This window comes from Cardiocondyla obscurior, linkage group LG03, assembly GCF_019399895.1.
Source record: "Cardiocondyla obscurior isolate alpha-2009 linkage group LG03, Cobs3.1, whole genome shotgun sequence".
Classification (NCBI taxonomy): domain Eukaryota; kingdom Metazoa; phylum Arthropoda; class Insecta; order Hymenoptera; family Formicidae; genus Cardiocondyla; species Cardiocondyla obscurior.
In genome coordinates this window covers 3,657,499-3,682,473 of record NC_091866.1, presented here as the reverse complement: position 1 = coordinate 3,682,473, position 24,975 = coordinate 3,657,499, and the positions used below count along the sequence as shown (strand labels likewise).

The window sequence follows — 24,975 nt, the reverse complement described above, 5'->3', positions numbered from 1 at the left end:
CCTCTCTCTTTCTCTCTTCCTCTCCTTGGGTAGTATCCTTTCTGCAGGCAGCAGCAGTGGTACAAAGTCCAGTCGTGCGCTTCGATAGCGGTAGATAACCGACACGAGCAGGGTACAGAGCGAAGCACCAATTAGGAATTAGATTTCTCCGGGATGCCGGATCTCTTTATTTGCTCTCTTGGCGTGCCTCTATGTTCCCCGCTGCGATCTCTTCACCGGCACGGTAGAGACACACGTACGTACACGTACGTAATGTGTACCGGGCCGCTCCGCTAGCGGCCTTCGTATCGTACAAGCAGGGCTGCATCCGCCACGTCGTTCCAGCTAAGCGATGCATCCACTTTGTCGAGGAGATAAGACTCGCTGCGAATCGAACCGCGCCGAGATCGATAATTTAGCTTGTTTCCCCTTTCTTCCCTCCCTCCCCCTTTTTTTTCTTTCTAAAAACATGTTTGTACGTTTGTGTTAAAAAAAAGAAGTTGCCGTAAAAAAATTAATTTGCTACGAAAATAAAACTGCGAGAAGTAGATCGTCGACGTTTCCATTGCACGAATTGCCGTCGTATTTTTATTAGGCAAACAAAAGAAATTAATTTATAACTCCGCGGTCTTGAAATCGCGTTGAAATTATTCCCCGGTTTAAGTTCTCATTCGTAATCCTATCGTAGAGTAGGATGGTAACGAAATCGCCCAAACTTTGACGCAGTTTTCGTGAAAAGTTGACGGTTACTGTAATGGCTCCGTTGCATCGCGGACGCGAATACATTAAAAGGGATTTCATTGCGGCCCTGCGTGCAAGTACGAGTCCGGCAGTAAGTGTCGCGCGAGCGCAACGAGAATACACGCGTACGGAGACCCGCAGCTCTAATGAACGCTGAAAATTAGCCGCTATCTATTCATCTGCCTGGTAGCCGCATCCTGCGGCGAGAAACGCTCGGGAAGGAGAACAAGAAGAAACAAGCGGCCGGGAGGAAAAGGGAGAGAGAGTGAGTGAAAGAGAGAGAGAGAGAGAAGGAAGAAAGACATGCGAAAGCTACTACATTCTGTCGTGTGGGACGTAGGCTTCTGCGAGATTAAACTCGATCGTTTCTTGGACGAGGCATTAAGGGTTAAGTAATGTCGCTCGCCGCGGAATCCCGCGAGATCAATCGTATATAATAGATATCCTTTCCGTATCTCCGCGCGAGAATATCTCGCTACTTTGCATGTAGCTTTAAGACCCGCTCTCTCTCTCTTTCTTTCTCAGGCGATTAAGCCGGCGAGTAGGTAATATATCTCGGGACACGAAATTTCTTTCGAATAATATATTCTTTTCGATAGGGGCGACTACCGTCGCGAAAAAAAAAAAAAAAAAAAAAGAGGTCTTCTATTTCGTGACAAGTTGAATCCGGAGGATGAGAGGGCGTAATTTCTTGAAAAATATCACGGGCTCGAAGCGGGTTCTTTATCCCTCGGCTGTACAGATGTGATTTTCTGCAACATTGTGTTTACTCTTGTGGCTTGGCCACTTCTTGTACGGGCGCGTGAGAGAAAAATGGACCCGACAAGCCCGTCCGTGTGTACGGGTTCGGTTTCAGAGCCACTACGTGCGATGTCAGTATTAGTTCCGTTTAATTAGGTAGGTAACGGGGCGGGGAACTGAATTGGATCGGCCAGCATGTAGAGCGTAATCCGAGAGATCCCCGATTGATCGAAGTAGAAGTCCCTTCGTAACCTCGGTTCGTGTTAATAATATCTACACGTTCGATCACCCAATGTCGCTTCATAGCAATTTTATTCCTTTTTCGTAATTGACTGCGTGGGAATACGCATCACGATTGTTATTAAACGTTGCCGGGCTCCAAACTTCAGGCACTCCGCGAGTGGCTCTATCGGTCGCGATCAGTCGACTTTTCTTCGTTAATATTTAAAGCGTAAAATATCTTATTGATATTTATAATATATATTTTATATTTGGAGCAGCAGTAACATGACGTAACCGTTTCAAGAGCTTTTACATTCGCGTTATAAGAAAAGAGAAGCGTCTTCTTTCTTTTGATATACGTATCATCATAAATTTTTACTTGATAACCCGACTTGCGAAACCGCATCAAGTGAATTTAAAATTGAATACTACTTTTAATATTTACCGTAACAACATCGCAATGTTACAAGGAGTGGGTTTTTGAGCGCTTCCGTTCTCAGCGAAGCGAGTCGCCCGTACGGCCGAATGAGACGAGACAACGTCCGCGCTTTTTCTTTTCCTCTTTCTCACTTTCCGCGTGTCTTTCACCGCGATGCAGTCGATTTCCATTCGGCCGCCATGCGTTATGCATGGCGGCGATGTAATTCCGCTCGGCGGTCGCGGACGTACATATCAAAATTAACGCGCCCTTGGCGATGCGGAATTTCCGTCCCTCTCGAAAACGGCTCGAAAAGGCACCCGGTCGCGTCCGGTATCTCTGAAAATTTTCGCGCTGCCAAAGCCCAGCCGGTCGGGCCGGCCGGGCTCGGCGTAGAATTTGCATTACTAATGCGCAAACTGCGTCAAACGAAATACACCAAAGTGTTTTACGACATATGAACGGACGCGCGGTGAATAGAGGCCGGGCCACGCGTACGTGTACGTGTACGTGCGCCCAGTGAGCATATGAGGTCCAATCATTCAATTAACTCTGTCCTATACAATCCTCTTGATGCGATTTTATTTAATAAAGCTAATGCCGCTTATGGTCCCGCAATGGCTGGGACTGCGCCTTCATTAACCCCTACGCCGCGACGTCTAGCTCAAAACCAGCTTACACCTTGTGTGGTGTTACTAAGAGTGCTGCAGTTAAAATTGTGGTACTGTAATCTCGTTCTGCGACGGCACATAGGACGTTTTATGAGGCGACCCGAGGCTGTAGCACAAAGATGAATTTTTGACGCTGTTTTTTATTTCTTTTTTTTTCTTTTTTTTTCTTTTTATTTTATTATAGGAAATTATTTCTACGCGGCAACATTATTATCGCACGTCGATCATGGATAGGCTTTCTTTCTTTTATTCTTGTGATTTTTAATCATGAGACATTGACGCGATATTGATTTTAAATACTTTTGAAGGGTTTATTTAATTTATATGTCAATTAAAATTTAGATTTAATTAGATCTTATTGGCGCATATTTGTGTTGAGAGAGTAGTTAGTTTATTCAATACTGTTAAAGAAATGAATAAAGAAAGAAAATATTCATTGACTTTGAATCAGTTTTCAAATGTCTTCTTGCATTATGTAAGGGCGAGAAAAGACTTGGAGAACTTGAGGACGTTGAGAACCAGAACGTCCGTAATAAAAGTCCCAAGTTGATTACTTCATGTATAAATATACGTGATAACTAATTCCATTTGACGATTAGGTGCGGTCGATTCTTTTTAATTGCGTGGCTATTAACGTCCAGGCACGCCGTGGTGATCCTCCTATCTAAAAAAAATTCGTGTTACGCGTGGATCAGCTGTTAATTTTTATCGTTTTTTTCCCGCGACGTTAATTGGTTTTCTCGCTTGGCTCGCTTTGTGCTAATTAAACGACAACGACATTACTGCGCGTAATTTTTTTGAGAAATATAAATTCGTACGAAGCAGAATAATATTCGGATTACTAGATTATTTTTGAGGCTCGCTTAAGCTAAACGTTTTGTAACGAGAAAGATTTGAGAGCTACAAGTAGTGTTTTGGTTTCAGGAAGACGCAATCGAGCTCGCAGAGCGCATCGAAAAAAACGTAAACAAACCAGCTGGGCGCCGAGCTTGACGAAATCGACGACCAAGAACACTCGCTGTCTCTGTCTTCGCGAGAAGGACAACGACCAATCAGCGTTCGCGCCTATCGACTGTCTCTTTCCCTCCAAGAGCCGAAATCTAACATCAGTCTAGTCGCGGAGCATCGGGCGTGCGGACGTGTCGTTAATCGGTCCGCGATTTCGCGCATTTTCGGCCGCATATAGAACGCTCCCGTATACGAATTAACGTCGCCGTCGTCGACTCCGTAACGGGCGATCGTTTTCCGTGCTCGTCTGTTACTCCGAGCGTCGTTCTGCGCTTCGTTTCGCGGCTCGAAAAAGTGCCTCGGAAAGGAACGGTGACCGGTGACGTCACCGGCGGAGGGAACGGAGCGCTTGACCTGATGTTCGCCGCGCCAGTCATCCGCGTCATCAGCGGCCATTATTACTGACTGCTTCACTCGTAACCACCTTCAACGGGTTCCGGGCGATCTCCATCGTCAAGTGATCGCTCGGAGATCTGCACCTCGCCCATCTTCTCCGTCGCGGCCAGGACTCTCATCCCGTGTCGAGCTAGTGAACTTTTGAGGAACTCGACGAAGATCAAGTGCGCGGAGAAACATTTCGCGTCGCGGCTCGTCTCGTTCGTCGCTCGGAGCAAGCTTTCGTCACCGTTCATTCCGCCGACGAGATTCGATCGGGGAATCAAAACCGCGACCCTTGGACCTTGCTTTACGTCGCGGCCAGTTTCCCGTTGAGATCGAGAACGATCTCGAGTGAAGACCCGGAAATAAACAACGCCGCGAACATCGGGAGTATTTATTTATCCAACGAATAATCCTTCGTTACGCGTCTCAATTTTAATCGTCAAAAGTCGCCGCGATAATCCACCGTCGTGCTTTCGGATGTTCGTTTCTCGTGCGATAGTGATTGCGATTATAAAAATAAAACAAAACAAAAGCAGAGCAGGGTGATATAGTGCCGATAATCTTGGATACTGCCACAGAAAGAAGGAAGGAAGGAAGGAAGGAAGGAAGGAAGGAAGGAAGGAAGGATGGACGAAAGGACGGAGCACAACCTAGCCTAACCTAACCGGAGGATAAAAATGTAAGTAAACTGACAACACGCCTTAGATCGCTTAATTTTAATTATCCCCAAAAAATTAATATAATTAACCAACGTCCGAACTTAATAACGCGCGCTCTGTAATCTCTAATATTAAAAAAAAAAATCGCTGATATATCTACTACTTTTCACCACGTCGGTGCGGTTTAATAAAACGTTCGCACGCTCGATTTATTATGTATATTTGTATATCAGGATCATGCAATTGAAATATGTATAAATTGTTCGGTGAAAGGTGTAAAACATGAAAGTATTGAACGATGTTTGGATTAAAAATTATTATTTCAAATAATTTTTAACAGACTAAATATAGTAGTTATAACGTACATTACGCGTTAAATTACACGTTAAATAACGCGTTAAATAAAAATGTCGCGTAAGCGGTCGAAATATAAATTTAGAAACGGTGCCGTTTCTTTCGATACTCGTTTTAAAGCGGTCTCCTTTCGCGACGTCTCCGTAATTTTTTTACGAAATTTATTTATATCCGTTGACAAAAATTATATTAATAATCGACACATATTTTCAAAGGTTATAGGATGAAATTCATTAAAAGCCATTTTAAGTAACGTCGCGAAACAGCGTGGCGTGATGTTTTCGTTACGTGAAGAGAGATGTTCTCTCGCCGACGCGATACGATCGACCGGTGGCAAAGCGTTAATAATCCGCCCGACTGTTGCATTCTGTAGGACTGTGGGTGGGTGTGATTCATCGATATAGCACGCGACAATACCTTTTTAATATCGGTTCATAGGGCGCGACCATTACGCCAGCGAATTATTGTAATGAGAGTTCCTGAAGTATCTAGTTACGCGCGCGCGACTTGACCCTGGCACGCACTCTGTCTTCCTCGGCACTTCGTTCTGTGAATAGAGCCCTCGCTCCGAGTGATTTTTATTTTAATAAACTCCGTTTTTATTATGCACGCCCGCATCACGCTTTTGAAAAAAGGTCGCCGAGAGGCGAGTTCCTCTAGTCGAATTGTCTACAAGTCGGTGCCGGAACTCGTGTAGAAAAATGTATGTCATGATTCGAAAAAAAAAGAAAAAACTTTTACTAATGCGGAGTTATTCGAAATTAATTTTTAAAGAATTATAGAAATATTAAAAAAATATTTATTAACTAAAGTATGGTTTATCAAACAGGCTAGATGTGTCGTTGTTTATTTTAGCTCTGCTAATGGTAATTTGATAGAGGACAATCATTAATTTAATATTAGATATTCTATACCCGTATATACCATATTAAATATGCGCATATAATTAATTCATATTCCATGCAAAAGTTATAAATATCTTTATATATAGGTTCCCTACGATTTGGAATCGAAACTTAGAATTTCTGGCAATTCAGTTTTTATTTTTTCACCGTGCTGCACTTAAAAATCTGTTAAGTCTATTTATTTTTAAAATTTTCTGGTTTATCTCGGCTATTATTAACGCAATTATTTGACATAAATTTCTGTCTATTTTTAATAACTTCCGAAAGTACCATTTTATGATACAGGGATCATCCTCGATATTCAGAGCTTTCAAAAAATGTATTATTTAAAGTGATCGTAATGCATTCCGGATGCCCAATACATAATTTCTGCATGCGGTGAAAGATGTTTGTTTGAAAAATCGTACACTATTATATTTTTACAACCCGCAATTGAAATAACGCCGCATATTTAACAGCGACGATTATTCGCGTATGGAACTAAATATATCACACGAACCACGTTTACATTATTGAAATATTCTGCAATTACGCGCGATATAAATCGAGTGGCATTACATTTCTATCAGTCCTGATTCAAACGCCATCATCGATTCGGGACCATTAATTATCCACACGATGCAATTAATTCCTCGGACCGCGATGACTCCATCCCGTTAATTCCAGTATGCAAAATCTATTTTTTTTTAATTTTTTCTTTTTCTTTTTTCCTTTCCGTATAACCCGCGATGACTAAATGGAATTATGCGATTATAACTCTATAGTTAAAACTATATATATCTATAAACAAGATAATACTAAATGGGAATAATCACTATATTCTATCAATTCGTTAATTATTAATGTCGATAGTGATTATTATACATATTTTCCCGGTTTTAATGTGATACAATGCAATTAATTTTGCTATGATACAATTTAATATAAAATCTCATATATTCCGCGTGATTGTTTCAAAGTACATCAATACGTATCGCGACATTTATGAGCTCGCACGGAGAAATAACGAAAAAAACAGATAATAGCAAACAGATTTATAAAAACACTCTGTTAAATATCAGTGGATCGCCGATGTAATCCCTGCATTTATTGATATTTACTAGATAGCTCTTTTTATCAAACGACGTTTCCACGTTCGCTAACTGTTGCTGGAAGATGGTAATTGCTGAGAAAAAAAGGAAAAGAAAAAAAAATAAAAAAAAAAACTTTTATCGCAAATCGCGCTCGTGTGTTTTTCCACGAACTCGTCGTACCTACGTTATCCGGTCCGGCGTGTGTATGTGCGATCCGGCGCGTTGAAAAGCGAAAACGCTCGGAAAGTGAAAACCGACCGGCGAGGAGACTCAGCCAAGCCGACCCAATGAGTCAGACGAGACGGCCGAACGTGCCTACTTTTGAATATTTATACGCGTGCCGCCCACTCGCGAATATTAATTTACTGGCGTTGCAAAGTACGAGCCGTGTCTGCCTGCCTGCCTGCCTGCCGGCCGCGTTAGCGTGCCTTCGTGCGAACGCACGCACATGCGAAAACGCGACGCCCTGCGACGCCCTGAGCCTCCGTGTCGCGGGCGCGTGTTGAGCGACAGTAAAAGTCACCGGATGTCATTGTCAGCCTAATTAGTGCGTTTATACAGATCGCGCTGTGCAATTTCGCGTAGCATGCAACGAATCGGGATCGCGAATTGGTATATTTAACATCGAATTGTTAATCCGGAGCTCGCTGTTTCAGCATGGACGGTCGTTGATTTCGGTTCGTGTAATTTTACGAACGGCAGAAAAGTCGTGATGCGTTATCGCGAGCACAGTCAGGTGGCCGCGGAATTATCAATTTTGCAGTTTAACGCGAAAATGTATTTACGGTTTCCTCACTTGTCGTACGTTTAAGTAATAATGTCATTTGATTTTTTAATTAATATACCGAGTCTTAATATTATATTATACATTCCGCAAAACTTTGCGGGGACGGAATATTCACGGTGTATATTGCGCGCCTAATTTTAAATCCCATTCAAATTTTCACGGCTTCAGCAAGTGCTACGCGATACCTGAAAATAATCATAGACTTAATGCAAGCATTTGCTTTCGCGGAACACCTGGGAGTGACTTGGCGCATGCAATTCCAGCAAACTAGCTCCGCGAGATTACGAGAGAATGAAAGCTCGCGAGATTCGCAGTAGTATTCATCGTTCGCCATTATCCGTTTATATTGTTTCCAGATTCCACGTCGATCAAACGTTCTCTAGCCGAACAATTACACGTCTCTGCCTTTCCGAGCGCGCAGCATTTTCGAAAGGTCAGTTGTTACATTAAAATAGGTCGTCCAAGTCCTATCTCTCTTCGTCGTCCTTCTTAGCCGTTCGCGCGGTTTCTCTTTCCGCGGTCTACCCCTTTCTCCTCGGGAAGCGAAGGCGCGATTCGAAGATAGTCGGCTCGGCTCACGTCATAATAAAATTAAATTCATATCTCCCGGATCAGCATAACGCGCGATAGCTACCGCGACATGACCTCCCGCTTATTGTGAGCAAACACGTATGTCCTCCCTCCTTCTGTTTGCGCCCGTTCCCTCCCGTCACGAATAGTTTTGATTCATGAGCCGGCCAGGGGCAAGCCGAGCGTGCGTGTCCTCGCGCTCGCGTACGCGTATGCAACCCTCCTACGTGCCGCTGCGTCTCGAGGTGTGCGTTTTCATCCCTCCCCTTCGTCCGGTCTACCTGGGACACCGCGAAATCCGACACTGCATACCAGTAACCCGACTTCTCCGAGCTCTTTCTCCCCGGTCCCGCGCGCCACGGCCTCTTTCCGCGCGAGCTCGCGCGCCCGCCACGTTTAAACACGTGTCAACATGTCGGTTGACATAGATTTTTCGCCGAGATAGAGAACCTGTAGAATAAGACGAGCGAGAACCCGGCTCCGAACGAGAGTCCCGATCAACTCCGGCTTCGGCGTATGAGAAAGAGAGCGAAGGGGGGGAGGGGTCGGAGGTAGGGCACGGGGCGGCGAAGCAATGAGGACGGAGGCAAGAGAGACGGCATCTCTCTTCCGAAACCAGTTTGTACTTCTGGCGGACGGGGGGGGGGAGAGGGATCCGTCCCCTGTTCTCCGGAGAGCGAGATGCTCCAGGCGCATTTAACACCGGGAGGCATAGCATCGCCGCATTGTCGGATCCGATCGCAGAAGCATCGTTGCGTCACGTTCCCGCTTAATTAATGCCGCTTTCCGGATAGCAGGCCGGACGTAATAAAACGTAAGAGTAAGACGCGAGGAGTCAATCCTAGGAATTTAATTACTCTCGATCTATATACTGTAATATATGTACAATATATACGCGTACGTACGGTCGGGATGCCGGATCTCAAATGCGCGTTTCGAAGAATACGGATAAGACGGGTTTTCTCAAGTTTTGCCGTGAGCTTGGGCCGCCGTGAGGAATTCTCACCGATAATTGACACTTACGATACCTAGCCGGTTGACAAATGTAGACGTCGATCGATAAATCACCGCGCTCAATGATTTTCCATTTCCGACGTGCTTGGCGTTCCTAACGGACGTGAATCATCCACGGCGCGAAAGGCCGAGGTGCACTATCCGCGCAAATGTACGTACGCGAATGCGCGCTACGGGGACGAAAGTTGCGATATATCCATTATAATTTCGCGGCGAAGTAAGCGTGGGCGCGCGCGAGAAGGTGCGTATTGCTTCCCGTATGTAGGTACCATTTGTTCTGGAAAATGGTGCAATTTTGTCTTCCTGGCGCAACGTCGGAACAAATGCAATATCTTAGCGGCCGTAATTTAAGCGGCGGGCCTTTCACGTGCCGCGTTCTATTTATTCGGGAATATATAAGGGAGTCCCTCTTCTTGCGCCGGCATTTCTACGCGAGGATTCGACGTTCTGTAATTTCTATTAGATACGTGTTTAACGTGACGGTAGTTTCGCCGATGCACCTTGGCGCGCGCGCGCAGTTCAACGACGTCTTTCCAAACTGATTTAATGCGACTGCCGCATAACGGAATCCGTACGTCTCGCGAGTCCCGACAACTGGCGTTATTGACGATCTCAAAACTGTATTCCGGGGGCATTCGCCTGGCGAGTTTTTTCGCGAGCTTACAATTAAGGAAATAATTTTCTTTTAATGACATTAACGAATGAAACGGGGTGGGAATTCGAGCGACGTAAGCTGTTGCACGATATATGACCGTATACGTATAACGTTAGATTGAAGAAGACCTAGAGATGATCGATCCGAACAGCGGCGTCGAAGTTATGACCTAACGAGGCCTTTGCACATGCAACGCCTCGGGCGGTTGCATAGTTCGTCCCGGAATAGATCCGCCCCCAAGTCGCAAACGGGTACACAGTACATAAACTAACATACGTAATTGGCAATTACTGTGCTATTATTTCACGCGATTCTTGCAACTTGTCTTCGCAGATTCTCGGAAGATTCTTAAATCACTGTCGCAAATGTAGCAGGCGACGCAAAAATTTTTTTTTTAATTTTTTTACTTAGCAAAAATTAATAACACATCTCTTCTGTATATATTTCTCTAGTAGCAATTCAAGAATTAAAAAGAAAGAATTTTTTTTTTTTTTCGTTAATTTTCGTAACGGTAGACTTTCAAGAAGTTCGAAAAATTTTTTAATATAGCGTTAATGTTTGAAACGTCGGCACTTAGATTTGGGTTTCGCACATTCAGTATTCCAATTGGGGTCGTCTTATTCTAGTATCTCCCGCTTGCGGGATTAAAAGGACTCACCTTCGCGCGTTGCACTGTCGGGACTCTGCACGGTCAGCGAGGTCCGAGGGGGGAGGAAAGGGGGGGGAGAAAAATCAACGAGCAGGAAGAAATCAAGATCCCTCGCGCGCCGCGGGCTTTCTGTTTCCCTCGGAGGGGTGAATGCGTGCGTGCGTCCGTGCGTGCCTGCCTTGCCTGCCTGCCTGCGTGCGTGTTCGGGTTCTCTCTCGCGTGCGGCGTGAGAACTCTTTTTCGGGCCCTCACGAAACGATAAAAAGTAGACGAAGAGGAGGACGAAGTAGCACCCGGGAGCTCCCCTTTCTCTCTCTGTTCCTCCGTTCTCCTTTTCTGTCTTTCTTTTTTTTTTCTTCTTTCCTCTTTCTATTTCCCTCTTCCTCTTCTCCTTCTCGCGGGCTCACTTTTCTCTTCCCCCTCGATCGCTTCCCTTATTATGCGAAACGGTGCACGAATTTCAATGGCTTTGCGTGATTATTAATTAAGACGTTCCTCGCCGAAACGATTCGTCAATGAAGATGTCCTGGCGCGCGGCCGGCTCGGCAATCCCGTGGCTGTCCTTAGGTCGCGTTAATTATGTCCGCAGGTAAATGGCGCGCCGCGCCATTCCTAATTCCCGTGTTTCGATCGTACACCCCAGATGTGTCACAGGACGAGTCCGCGACGCGGAGGCGGACTTGCTCGTCAAAGGTCCTGCAGCGTCTCGAGATTTCGCGTTTAGCATACGCGAAGTTAATTAATCTGATTAATCAGAGAACTTTATACACCGAGCGTCACCGCGTCCTTTTACGCTCATTGAGAAGACAGTGAAATCCGCGACGAGACAGCGGCATGTAATTTAGCGTAATTAGTATCAAAGAGCGTTTATTACTGTAGCGTCACGTGGCGGTTCATCAGGTAGACGTAACACCGAGCTCGATTATCCTTCCCGGTTTAATCGAGACTCAACGATTTATGATTGTCGAAAGTGAGCTGCATTCGTCGGTAATTGCTTCTATCATTTAGCTATCGGCGATCGTCGATCACGATTACCGCGCGCTATCCGATAATTTTTCTTCCAATATTCAGATCTTCTGTCGGCGATTGAAACATCCGTGGACTCGCCGGCGCTCGATTCAAGTAGCATTAATTGCTGTTAATGCTTATTAATTAGCTTGCAGCCGTTCGTCGATCCCCAGTCACTTGTCAAACGCTCCTTTGATGTAGCACTTTGATCGCGTGTCCGTAGCATGCGTTCTTTATCCTACCGTTCCGCAGAAGCGTGACTCTTGATAAGTGTTAATTATCCAGATATTAATTAGTCATAATCGCAATTATCATTCCATCGTGCGATTTATTTTAATTGTTTCTTCGGCGTAATGTCTCTATCTCGGTAACAAAAGAATGAGAATCGCAGCGGCGCGATCCATTAATTATTTAATTACGGCGCACTGCTCCTTATCTGCCCGTTACGCAATCTCGCGTTCGGCGTATGTCGCGCGTGAACTTTGCGCTCGGTCGTCCCTCCGATATGCCGACGTCGATGTTTACGATCACCTTTCGGAAGAAAAGTCCTCCCTACGCGTCGGGAAACCACGTTCATGCAACATTCATTGTACCGCCGACAAATGAAAATCCTTAATGCATCGGGTTCCTGTTTGCGATTGCTGCTCCGTCTAATGGCAATTCAAAACTTTCGCGATCGAGAGGCTTCCTCTCGATAGGTGCATCGCTTAAAAAGCGATCGAGTCGCGCGTCGGTGCTCACTCTTTCCTTTACAATCTGTTAATCGCTTTCCTCAATTTAAATGTTTTATCCGAACGCGCGTATGCCCTCCGCTACACATTAACCAGCGTCGTGCACGAACAGCGCCTTCTTGTAATATTCATTCGTGAAGCGAGGATCGACCCTTGCGTTTCGTCCGCTTTAAAAATTCATTCGCGAGGTGAGTAATTGACGCGGACGCCTGTTGGTCTTCTCAAGGTCGCCGTTAATTAATGACTGTTAAAAGCCGCGATGATCCGCTCTTTAATATTATCGCCTTTATCCCTAAGATGTCTTTTATGAATTTTAAAGTGACTTTGAATGTGCGTTAGAGTCAAATTTTAATTTTCGCAGCTTAAAGTCTCTTTATTTATTTATTCTTTATTTAATTTAATTTAATTTAATTTAATTTAATTTTTTTTTATAAGTAGAGCCGCACGTTTAAGACAGTTCTCGTTTATCTCCACTCGAACGGTCTTTTAAATCGGAGTACGAACTCACAGTTCTTTTATAATTCCGATGGCACGATTGAAACAAATGTAGTACGAAATCAATGCGCTCATAAGTTAAATTATACTTGATATCCTATCTCAGGATCGCCTTATTGAATCAAGTTACAAAGTTTGAACGATAGTACACAGCAGTGGCCGAAGTAAAACAAATTTCCTTAGTTTCTCTTAGATCACTGTTTATGTATCTAGGAGTTCCGTATCGTCCTCGGTCAATAACGAGCAACGGCAATGTTACTCGTACGTTAAGTTAAACTTCACCTTCCATCTCTGAATCACTCCCGACGAATTGGGACACGAAGTTTGAACGATCTCTCTTGGGTAGCGGCAATCGGATTAAAATAAATCCTCCGCACTGGCCTCGGGTCACTGAATCACTTTTTATCAACCAGAAGCTTTAAATCGCCTCGCGAAAAATAGAAAATGGCTGTCCGGGATAAGCAAGAACTATCAGCCAGGCATTCAGTTAAATCACATTCTATTTCATCGAGTTCTCGCATGAACTTCTTAAATCGTTTATCATCCCCGAACTGTCATCTGATATCCTTTGATAAATAAGAACGACGTAAAACACTCGTCGGCGAGTCAAGTCATACTTCGTTTCTCGTCTCCTTTTTTTTTTTTTTTCTTAATCGCTCGTCAAAAATCACGGTGATCGGTGAACGGAATATCCTTTCGACGGCCTCCGTGGGGAAATTTAGGCCTGGTCGCGGGGAGTGGAAACGGTTCACGAGGTTGTCGACGAACCGGGCGCGCACAAGTCGGATTAATTACACCGACGGATTAATCAGTAGCCGGAACTCACTCGGCCGAGTGGGTCCGCAGCACTGGATGCTGCACTGTCGCGGTCACTCGTGGCAACCACACCGCGGGACGCATCTCGAGGGCATTCGCACGCCGGGAGCTTCCGGTCAGCCGGAAGCGGCACGCACCGGAGAGAGCGCACCCTCGCGCTCTCCCCCTCTCTCTCTCTCTATTTCTCTCTCTCTCTTTCTCTCGCTCCCTTTCTCTCGCGAGCGGCTGGAGCACTCCGATCGCACTCACCCGCCGGATCACCAGTAGCGCGCGTTACCGAACAGCACTGATTCGACGAACACAAACACAACCGATGACACACACAAACACGCGCGGCACACACACGCACACGTACGATTACACGCTGTCCGGCTCGTGGGTTCGTCTTGACACGTCCGGGATTTAAATCGCCGATCGAGCGCGCCGATTTTTTTTTCGCGAGAGTCACGTGACTAGTCTACGGCCTTATCAACGGTGTCACCTAGACGAATCGTCGTGACGATCGTCCCGGATCAGTCGGGACATGTCAACATGTGATGATTGTCGTATTGAACTAAGATATCGCGATCTTCGCCCTCCACGGTGTCCCTCGATTGCACTTCGCGGCGTAAACCTGGCGCAACGAAACGCGGCTGTGTAATCGGGAAACGGAAATGGAAATTTTGCGCCGTCCGGGCCGTTCGGATGGACCACCGTGATCCGGCCTCGGAACACACGCTCGTTGGACTGTCGTTCGGAGCAGCTCGGGCCGCGGTTTAGTATCAACGTTCGTTCTTGGCTTGCGTCGCGCCCCTCCCGGGACGCAGGTCGACGCCAATCGAGTGCGCGTATACCTACTACGTGCTCACGTACCTGCAAACCTGCAGAAGGTGAATCTACCTTTGCCGCCTTTCCGCCCAGCCTGAATCTCGACTGCGCGACCTGCGCTCGCTCGCGCGCCCGCGCATCTCGCTTTATGAAATCGTATGCACATACGCGTCTGCGACAAATACACGCGGGTACGCTAATTGTGTTTGTAGATACGGAGCCCGCGTATATAGGACTCGTGATTCTTAATCCATTCCCATCGAATATAGATATCGAATAGAGAAAAAAAAAAAAAAATTTAATCTGTAACTATGACGGATTATTTTCACCGATGCATTTTGCACATAAGCGATTAAACAATATTTTATATGATTTCTATAAAAAAAGAACTCGTTAATAAAACGATAATTTTTTTTGGACTCTATTATACGAAATTAATGCAATTAATTTTTGTTTAAATATATTCTTAATTTTATTAAATCCGTGAATTGCTTGAAGGCTTTCTTTCGCATTTTTTCGTTAGAAAAAAATCAGTTCACACTAGCTCTGCTAATGCATTTTCCAATACCAATGACTTCATTAGGAGTATAAAAAATGTATCCGTGCTTTTTTTTGTAATTACAGTGGATTAGCCAGATTTGATCTGAACAAGCGCATTCGATGGAATCGAATGCTGCGTCGTTCCGACCTTACGCGCTCACTAATTGGCAGGCACCAATCTAAATACTTTTAAACATTCGTTTAATGATCGGCATGATATTATTTCGTTCTGCCCTCCACCCCTCTTTACACACCCACACATACACACGCACGCTCTCTTTCTCTCTGTCTGTCTCTTTCTTTCTCTCCCCTACTTGCGCGTGAGCCCAACTCGACCCGAAAGCCGGATCGATACGATGAAAATGGGTTAACGTTTTACGATCCCGCCTCGCGCCGCTAATTTCGTGCATATTCGGATTAGCAGATACGAGGCGAGATATCCAAGACCGGAATAACTGCGGATTTCTTCCTTTTGTGCCTCCCCTTTTTCCTGCATTTTTATCCTCCCCTCTCCCCCTCCTCCTCTTTCTTTTCTTTTTATTTCCTGCTCGGCGAGATGTAAAAATGCGGAATTACCATGCTCTTATCGAAAGCGTTACGGACTTCGTGCTTCCTGCATGCGCTTACTTGCGCGCGGATGTTATCGGATATGTCGTACACGACATATAGATGGATATGCACCGTTTTGTACGCTTCGTTATCCCATGAATGCGCAGAATCTGCGTCCTCACGACATTCTTTGTGTTCGCGAATATATATATATATATATTTTTTTTACGAGAACCCCGTGACTAGCGTTCAAAAGTGTGTCGCGGTGTATATCTATCAGGCGTATGCAGCTTTTACAAGTAGCTGTCATACCGAGTAAACAGGAGCGTTAGCAATTGACAAGTCTGCATGTGACAAACGTGGCAACTGACAGTTTTGTCGAAAATCATTTGCCGGCAGCGTTAGATTTTCCGTAAAGTTTAAAAGACGTGTTTAAGCAAAGTTCGGAATAGAAATGATACCAGATTACCGATACCGTAAAATACACTTGAAATCTCTGCATCTTATTGAAAAGTTTATGTATATGATTCAATATTAATGAAATAATATCAATTTAGATAGTCGTACAATATAACAATAACGTAATTAGATTTTGATAAGAGATCAGATCTTTTAATGTGCTTGAAATATTTATGCGAACCTTGGGCGCTGATTATTTTTTCCGTGTATTACATTTCAACGCGCTCGCAGATTATTATTTATTCTTCGCGGGATACGACGTATTTTACTTTCTGATCGCACTCTTTTCTATCCCACGCACTTGAAGGAAAACGCTGGAAGTGTCGTTGAAAGTTTCGAGCACTCAGTCTACCATTATTGTTGGTAGTCCGCTAGAGAGAAACGCGGAGGAGAGAGCGCCTACGTCCGCGCCTAGTATGCGTGCGGGATGCGCGTGTCTGTGCGTTCTCCGAGCGTGTAGGAAGGGCGGATTTCATAGTCCATGTAGTTTTGGCATCAATGCGAAATCTGGAGTTGGTTTCAGACGCACGATAAAGCCATTTCAAATTGAATAACAGATTTCTGGGCGCACAACAAAATGCACTTGCCGCAAAGGTTTCCGAAGCCTAGAAAGGGGATTTAAGCGACGCTATGTGTGCCTTCCTCTATCTTCACGCATGGCGCACACGCATTCTCACGGGTGTTCCTTCGCTTATTCGAATTCATCCTTAAAAGAGATCTATTTTTTTTTCTTTCTCTCTCTTTTTTTTTCTTTTTCCAATTACAGATTTTATATTCATACGTACGCGCGCGCACGGTGTGTATCATTTAGAATTGGGAAAGCGATTGTTTCTAAGAATTATCATAAGAAAATTGAATAAACTTTAGAACTTTGTTAATTTTTTTTTTTTTTCTACAATTCAGATATAGTTACGAGGATATAATATACGAATAATGTTACCGACGCAATCGTTAAAGAGGAAAGTAATTATTACTTCGTAATTTTGTATACCAAACTGTTGACGTTACTCTCGGAATCTTAAATCGCGGTTGGATAATTTTCGTGTGAACGCAAATGACTTGGTTTTGTTTAATTGGTCATATCATCCGGCTTCGTTGCATACACGTTTCTACTCCGGAAACAATTCCAGGTAAATCCGATCCCGGGATTCGATTGCGAACCGCAAACGGATTCGGCATGTGTGTTCCGCTGAGCAAATCCTCAGGAATGCTTAAAAAGGCTGGCAGGAAACCGCTAATTAAAACCGTTACTTTGTCATTGGCCGACAATTCGTGGATCAGAGGAAAAAGGAAAAAAAAATTGCCCCCTGCTTTTCTGAATTAATAAAATTCCAACACAAATTAACTCTAATCTGACGTGTAAATTTAACACGTCTTATTTTATTAAACACAAAATAGTTCTTTATAAAATTCTATATAAGAGATATAATTTTATTTTTAACAACGTTATCGCGCCGTTATCGTATTTGCTTCAGCATCAGTCATACGGAAAGTTCTCAACGCCCCCTTGACAAGCGTGCATTCATTTTTATATTTATTTTATTTCCAATCAACTGTTTTGCATTATACATTTATTGTCCCCGCGTCAGCGATACGTCGCGGAAATGTTGCAGCCGCTGGTAGACATTCGCCGTGCTTTGACACTTGTCTGAAATAAAGAGGGAAGAGTTCGAGATACCGCATTACAATACATTACAATTTTAAAGCAGCGCGGGAGTCGGCGGGGATCCCACTTGCCAGGCAACCGGTATATACGTTCCGCCGGCGCAACCTGACGGCTCGCAAGCCTCGCGCTCGCTTCTCGATTAAGCCGCGCGATTAGGACAGGCACCATATTACAGAAGTCCGTTTGATCGCGACGCTTTGATCAACGCTGTTACGAAAACAGAATTACCCATTCGTTCGTCACCGCCGGTCCGCCGATAACATAGTCAATTCCAGGCAGTTTTCAACTTTCGCCGTTTGCCTGCGGAACTAATATTTCGAAAACTTTTCGCGACAGTGACACGGCGGACGTCTCTATCTCCCTCGCTCCCGGGTCGCCCGCCGCTCTCGGCGGCGCTCGCGAGAGAGAGTTTTACGACGCGGGAGCTCCGCGCGCCCGAGAACGAAATGAACTTTGAACGCGAGCGGATTCGAGCGGGCCGCGTGTTATGTAGATGGTCACGTAGACGGACTGGTACAGCTTCCGGAATCCAGGGGGGCTTTTGTTACGCGGGATTAGCATGCCCTCCTGATGGAGGATTTATTCATGTACAATTTAAACTAGCCGGCCAGCGCCGCCGGCCTTTGTTCGCGTCTTGCATCACGCGCGAGAACCGAGTAGCCCGAAGATTGAATAATGGCGTATCACGAATGAGGAAAAAGGAAATTGATATACAGTTACCCAACATCGGCTAATGCGAAAAATAACTCTGACGCGTGACTCATTTTGGTACGAGTGTCCTTAGTTTTTTTTTTCTTTCTTTCTTTCTTTCTTTCTTTTTTTTTCTCTCTTTTAGCCGTAGTCGTTACGACGCTTGTAGGAGTTAACGTTTTCCGAGCGTGTGACTAATTGATCGTGATATTTAACCGTTATCAAAAACCCAGGCATCTCGCGTATCCCTTTAATCAGCGCACGAAACGTCTAGCTCGATAAGCAGAAAAGGCGGAATCAAGAAAATGAATACTCTCGAGACGACTTCCGCTTTCTTATTCGCACGATGATGCAGTTTGCCGTGGCAACGTTGTTATCTCGCGACACTTTAACGTCGTTATCGGCAGTGGATGAATATTATCCGAAAATTCAATTCCTTTCACTCTGACAACAATCGAGTAAAGCGGAACGGTGCGCAAGCCGCCGGAGTTACTTTATGCACGGCGCGATGTCAAAAAGGAATCCCGATAGACTGCATTAATCGTTCGGTCGTTCGTTATCGCATAAATTGCGCATTCTCGTCGCGAAATGAATTTCCCGCGTTTCCTAATCGAGCGGAAGTGATTTAATGTCGTATTTAATCGCCGAATAACGCCGTACGCGATAAAGCGATTCTTCGTCGTTATACGTCGAAATACGACCGTTAGATCGGCGTGGAAAAAAAATAGAAACCAAGATATCACGGCCTTATTCTAAGATATTATTTTTTATTAAAGAAAAAAAAATTTTTATGTGCAAATTAGTAGACTTTTCTTTTAATTGGATTCTTTTTAGTGAAATAAAAATAGAACTGACAGTTTCTATGGTAAAAAAAAATAATGACGTAACGTGATTGGCGAACTGCAAATATTTAACGAATGTAATTAGAATTCTTTCGATGATAAGAGACTGTCTCAGAATTCCATTTTCTTGTTACAAGTTGGGGATGACGGAAAAGGGGGCGGACGAGGATCAAGTATCGTGAATCTTGCAAAGACATCGCGTCTGCAATTAACGGAGAAATGTACTTTGCAAACAACCCTTTCCCTTCGTACCGACGAAATGGTAACAACACGTGTCACGTGTGCCCGTTCTCACAGAATCAGCCCGGAGTAGCATTTACGAACAACAGCAAACACGTGTCGCGCCTTACTAAAGTATGCATTACACCAGGGGTAACGGTAACATTAATTGCTCGAAAATTAGTTCCGGCGGTAAAACTCGCTGTCGCGGATTTGCCGAGCACCGGGGTCGGTGTAACACACCTCGACAGTAATAACTTGATATGTCTATTAATATCATATTAATGATCGTTGCAATTAATATTCGGAGGGTGCCACTGTTCCCGAAAACAATTAATCGACCCGCGTTAATCTTACGTTAAATAACTCCCTGACTTTTGCGCGAAACATGCGAAATGCTTGAAAGACTCGGGATGAGAGTAATTTACATTATTACTAGAATAAGAAATATGTAAAGTTCACACTGAGTAATAGAAAAATTGTATTTCTGAAATACTACTTTTTTCTTTTTCTTTTCTTTTTTTTTTTTTAACTGCAGACGTGCATGCGAAAATTTATTTATGTCCGTAATTTTTATCTGCAAAATTAAATATAAATAAATTAATATAAAGTTATGTTAAATGTTAATTATTAATTATTTTTGAAATTATAGAACAAACACAGTGACTTTACATATATTATTAATGAAAAAGTTTTTAACTGGTGGAAAAGAAAATTGTTTGAAATAAATTATTACTTATGGTTTTATCTCCTAAATAAATAAAGACGTTATATCGCGGAGGATATACTTAAGGAAATAAATTACATGAAACTGACACACTGTGAGATCTAAGATTGCGCTAATGAGATTTGAGCGACATGTACGTCTCCTTCAGGATCTTATCGCAGAAGTATCGCGTAACGGCGAGAATCTTTTAGCAACGCGAAATTCCAAAGCGCGAGCGCGGCGCTTACTTCTTAAAACCCATAGCGGAGTAATTGCTTCGAGGACTTACGTTTTTATGGGGAGAGTGCGGTCGGCTATCTTTTCCAAATCAGTTTTTTAATTCAGTCGTTTTATCGCTTCGCTTAATGTAACTTGCCCGCGGGAATCGTAAAGCTGCAGCCGGCAATTCCCGGGGCGAGATGAAATTTTCATTGACAGAAACGCGGGCGCGCTTAAGAACGGACGGGGGAGGGGGGGGGGAGGGAGGACATCGCGCCAGTTCTAAATCTTGGAACAGCTACATGCTTTAATGGCCGCGCCGTTGAAAAAGGACACGCGCCGAACGAATAATGGCCGACATGAAAGCGGCGTATCGCGTATTCCACCGTTTATTCAATGCTGTGTATTATTTCACGCCGCGCTCCAGCTTTATTATCCCTCTTAGTTTTTCGTTAAAAAATAAGACGACGGCGCGACTGCAGTTTCCTCATACCGAGACCTCTCCGCGGACAGAACCCTTTTCCTATTAGTCACAGGAGGAGAGGAAGAGCGACGGTTATAATTCGTAGCGTGCTATAATCTTCAAGATTGTATGTACACCGGAAATTTATATTCCTGGTACGTGGCCCAACGTGATCCAAATTTTTTATCCTCGATCTCTTTGATGCCGCGCGAACGTATCCTCGTGTCTCTTAGAAATCGAGATAGGACCACAGGGGATTGCCCGGCCGTGAATTATTCCAGCGGCATCTAAATAATTATATTCATCCATAAATATATCTTTTTCTCACCTCTCGGCAAGAAAACTTCGAAATGTATATCTCTCTCTGCCTTCGACGAAAGAGAGAAGGACGTAAAGGACCCGGGCTGCATTTACATAAAAGCGTATTGACCGGGCTCGTAAAGGTCAAAGTCTTGATAAGCCGTCGAACTCGAAGAGCGAGTGAGGCCAATCATTTGCATAACGGTTACACCCCACCGTGATATATGCGGATATTGCGAAAAATTTGCTCGGGAAATAAAACGAGACAGTCAATTTGCGTTAATAAATTAAATAGCGGTGACCGTACGCGGTTCCGAGTTGCCGCATAAAAGGAGGGGCGTCGGCGGCGGCGTCGGTTTGAAGACGATCCCGATCCTCGACAACCACACCTTCGTGCGCCACCAGCTCGAACAGTCCCGCGACTCGCCCGATAATTATCTTCGACCGGAGGTGTACTATTAGTGATCGTGGTTTGACGTGTACAGTTCTTATCATAGCCGCCGCGTGTGCACGGGCTCCCCCTTAGAAACCCGTTCCCCTTTCGGAAGATCGCGCGGTTCTTTCACACCATTAGGAGACCACCTCTCCGGTTTCTCCGCCGCTGCTATACTTACGCGATGCGTTTCACGATAATTAATGCATCAGTTAAAGGAAGAAGGGTGAAGTGGGTGAGAAAAAATGGAAGGGGGGAGGGAATATGCCGGTATACTTACGTGACGGAGACGCGTACGATACTTGCGAGATTAATCAAATAACTTGGACTCGAGAAAAAAAAAATTCCAATAAATAATTATAGACGTCTGCGTTGCGCGTTGCGTTTTAAATGTTATAAACTTTTTATTTTATTTGTAAGGATTATGTGACGGAATCGCGCGCGACTGTCGCGACTTAATGGGATTTAAAATTTGTTACCGTGTTAAAAATTAATTTTCTCAAAACGGTAATTAATTTAGAAAACTCGGAGAAAAAGGTTCTCTTGTAAAATTAATACTTTACGAAGTGATCGGCTTATTGGCTCCCCGCATCGCTTTTGATCCTGGCGACGACGTGTATGTTAACATAATTGAAAAGAGCTTTGTGATTAGCTCTGCCATCGAAATTGCTTTCATCTTTTCGACGCGGGTATTCGAAGGAAAAATATATTAAATCGAAATTGTCAAAAGCTCGTACGGCGTTTGAAGTTTGCAGTACGAAATTCCAATTTAGATTTGTTTGATTAACAATCAAAATAGAGTCAATTTTAATGAAACTTTTAACACAGCCGTGATATTGATATCAATGTATTAAATGTCGTGATGTAAGAAATTATTGTAGTATAAAAATAGTTTAACGATAAAGAAATGCTCGTCTTTCTATTATCAGGGATAAAAGTATTTTAAAATATTAGAAAATTTATTAACGTACAAAATTAACCCTTGAAAGAAATTGTACTGTTTAAATTTATAAAGCCAGGTAAACCTTCCCATAATTTTTCAATGTAAGAATGTAACTGGAATCGTGTCTTAAATTCTCATACAAACTGTCACCCATTTACAGCAAGCTTGAAACGGATATAATAACGAGACCGGAACATAATGATTTTTATTTTCGAAACGGATTAGGGAGATCAGGGAGAGTATACGGAGATTGAAAGGCGTGAAAGACGAATGTTAGACAGAGTTGCCATCGCGTGCTACGATCCGGTTGTGTATCAGGTATAAGTGATAAAAAATGGACAACAGGCTCGACCGGTTCACGGTTAAACCTCAATAAGCGTAAAGGCCGCGTACAAGTAATTATGAAAGAAGGTTTCAAGCGCCTTCGTGCTGTAAAACATTCATTTTTCCTCCGAGATAAATTACATCTGAAACGTTCCTCCTTTTATAGGGATGCACGTACGCAAACTGGCGGTTCTAAACGCAAATCGTACTACGTTTTCAATATTAAAGCGACGGCTCGCTACCAAAAGAGCCGACTAGATTAACCCTCGCGCACATGTCGCGTACGCGGTGATGCAACACGAGGGATCTTGTTACCCACGTTTTTACACGCGTCGCTCTAAATAATTCGTGACCCACGCGATATATCGTCCGCTCGAATTATATGCGATGCAACGAAAACAAATTGCGATTAAAAAAGGGAAAGAGCTGGTCGATAACAATTTTCGTCCAGGCACGTAAACATTTATTCGTAATATTTTAACGCATCTTTCCCTCTTTCGACGTGTACGTATTGAGGACAAACTTGCCTAGAATTCTGATGATTCATCTACTTCGCGGACAGCGCATAGGCGAAACGAACGGCATTCCTCGGTATTTTTGTAAAATGACTTTCCCGAAACGTGATTTGTCAGAATCTTCCAGCGGAAACGTAGAAACGATTGGCTCGCACGACTTTCAGCGCGGCGAATTCACGTGGAATTCGCGGAATGTCGCGACGATCGGCGCTCGCTTGAAACTTTACGAAACAGAAAAATTAGATATCCGTTGTCTGTCGTCGAGATTCGGGGCCGCGCTGTGAATTTCCTAGGTGGAATGACGGCGCAGGAGAATAAGGAAGAGAGGATGGAGAACGCCGTATGATGTATGGGACTCTAAATCGAATTTTCGTTCGTTTGTAAACTTTGTTTGCCCGAAGAGTAGCAGGCTTAAAAGGATCTTCCAGCGCTCGGGATGATATTTTCTCGTTATTCGGGAAAAATTTAACAGCAAAGTTACATTTTCAGCGCTTCTATCGCATTTTGCAGGCAAAACAGATAACCAATTATATCACTTTTTTTAAAGCTCGCCTTTTAAAAAATTGATAAATACGGTCTATTTTTTGCTGAGATTTTCGCACTTTGGTCGAGAAAATTTTATGCCGCTCGTTTCTAACTTTTCTAAATTATTTTACTCGATTAGGTAAAAGATAGTAACTAAATCAAATGTCTTAGGAAACCTATAAATTTCTCTTTTTAACATAGTTTTCTTTTTTATTTTTAAATTCTCAATAATACTAGACGTTACAAAAGCGCGAGGTTTGCGCTTAAGACGGTAGGAAAATCAGCGTTATTATCTCTGTCTGCGTTATTACTTCGCGTAAGCAATGATCGATTTCGACGTCCTCGACTTTTCGAGTCCTCTTTTTCTTTTTCTCGTCCTCTAAAGAGCCTCTTTTTGCCGCGGCGGTATTCCGGCGTCCAAGTGACAGTGATCGAGCACTGTCATTCGAGCGGATGGCGCATGCCTTACAAGATTCTGTACGCGCCAGCAATTACACTATCTCGGGAATGCCTTGTATCGCTCGATTCTCGCTTTTCGCGGCATTAACAAAAGTGCTACACGCCAGAATCGGCTACTGGAAACAACAGTCGATCAGACCCGACTGGTCCCGGTAAAGTTGCAATGTCGCGAGGAAATAACGATGCTTAGTAATAGCGTTGAGAAGAGTTATTGTTGCTCGTTGCATCCTATTGTATTTTTTTCTCTTTTCTTTTTTTTTTTTAATTCAACAATCTGTTCTCTATTTATTTCTCTCCTTAGTATGAATAACATGATTTTCGTGCTTGCAATTATTCTGTCGAAAGCCGAGTAATAGTGTCGCAATTTTAAATAATCGTGCGTGCAAAAAATTCGCAATACGTTTATTCAAGGCAATGATTTTATTTATTGCATACACAG

The 24,975-nt window shown here is 43.8% G+C and overlaps 1 protein-coding gene and 1 long non-coding RNA gene across 3 annotated transcripts in view; one reads left to right on the top strand and one right to left on the bottom strand.

Moving 5' to 3' along the window:
- Nucleotides 1-14,664, bottom strand: part of LOC139101216 (latrophilin Cirl) — a 335,791-nt gene extending 321,127 nt beyond the window's left edge. For both annotated transcript variants that reach the window (XM_070654213.1, XM_070654214.1), the window contains exon 1: nucleotides 10,837-14,664. The gene's annotated coding sequence lies outside the window, so the exon portion shown is untranslated. The remainder of the gene's footprint in view (nucleotides 1-10,836) is intronic.
- LOC139101221 (uncharacterized) overlaps nucleotides 1-24,975 on the top strand; it is a 198,938-nt gene that overhangs the window by 34,773 nt on the left and 139,190 nt on the right. The window contains exon 3 of the long non-coding RNA XR_011545521.1: nucleotides 3,697-4,840. This is a non-coding gene — a long non-coding RNA (uncharacterized lncRNA). The remainder of the gene's footprint in view (nucleotides 1-3,696; nucleotides 4,841-24,975) is intronic.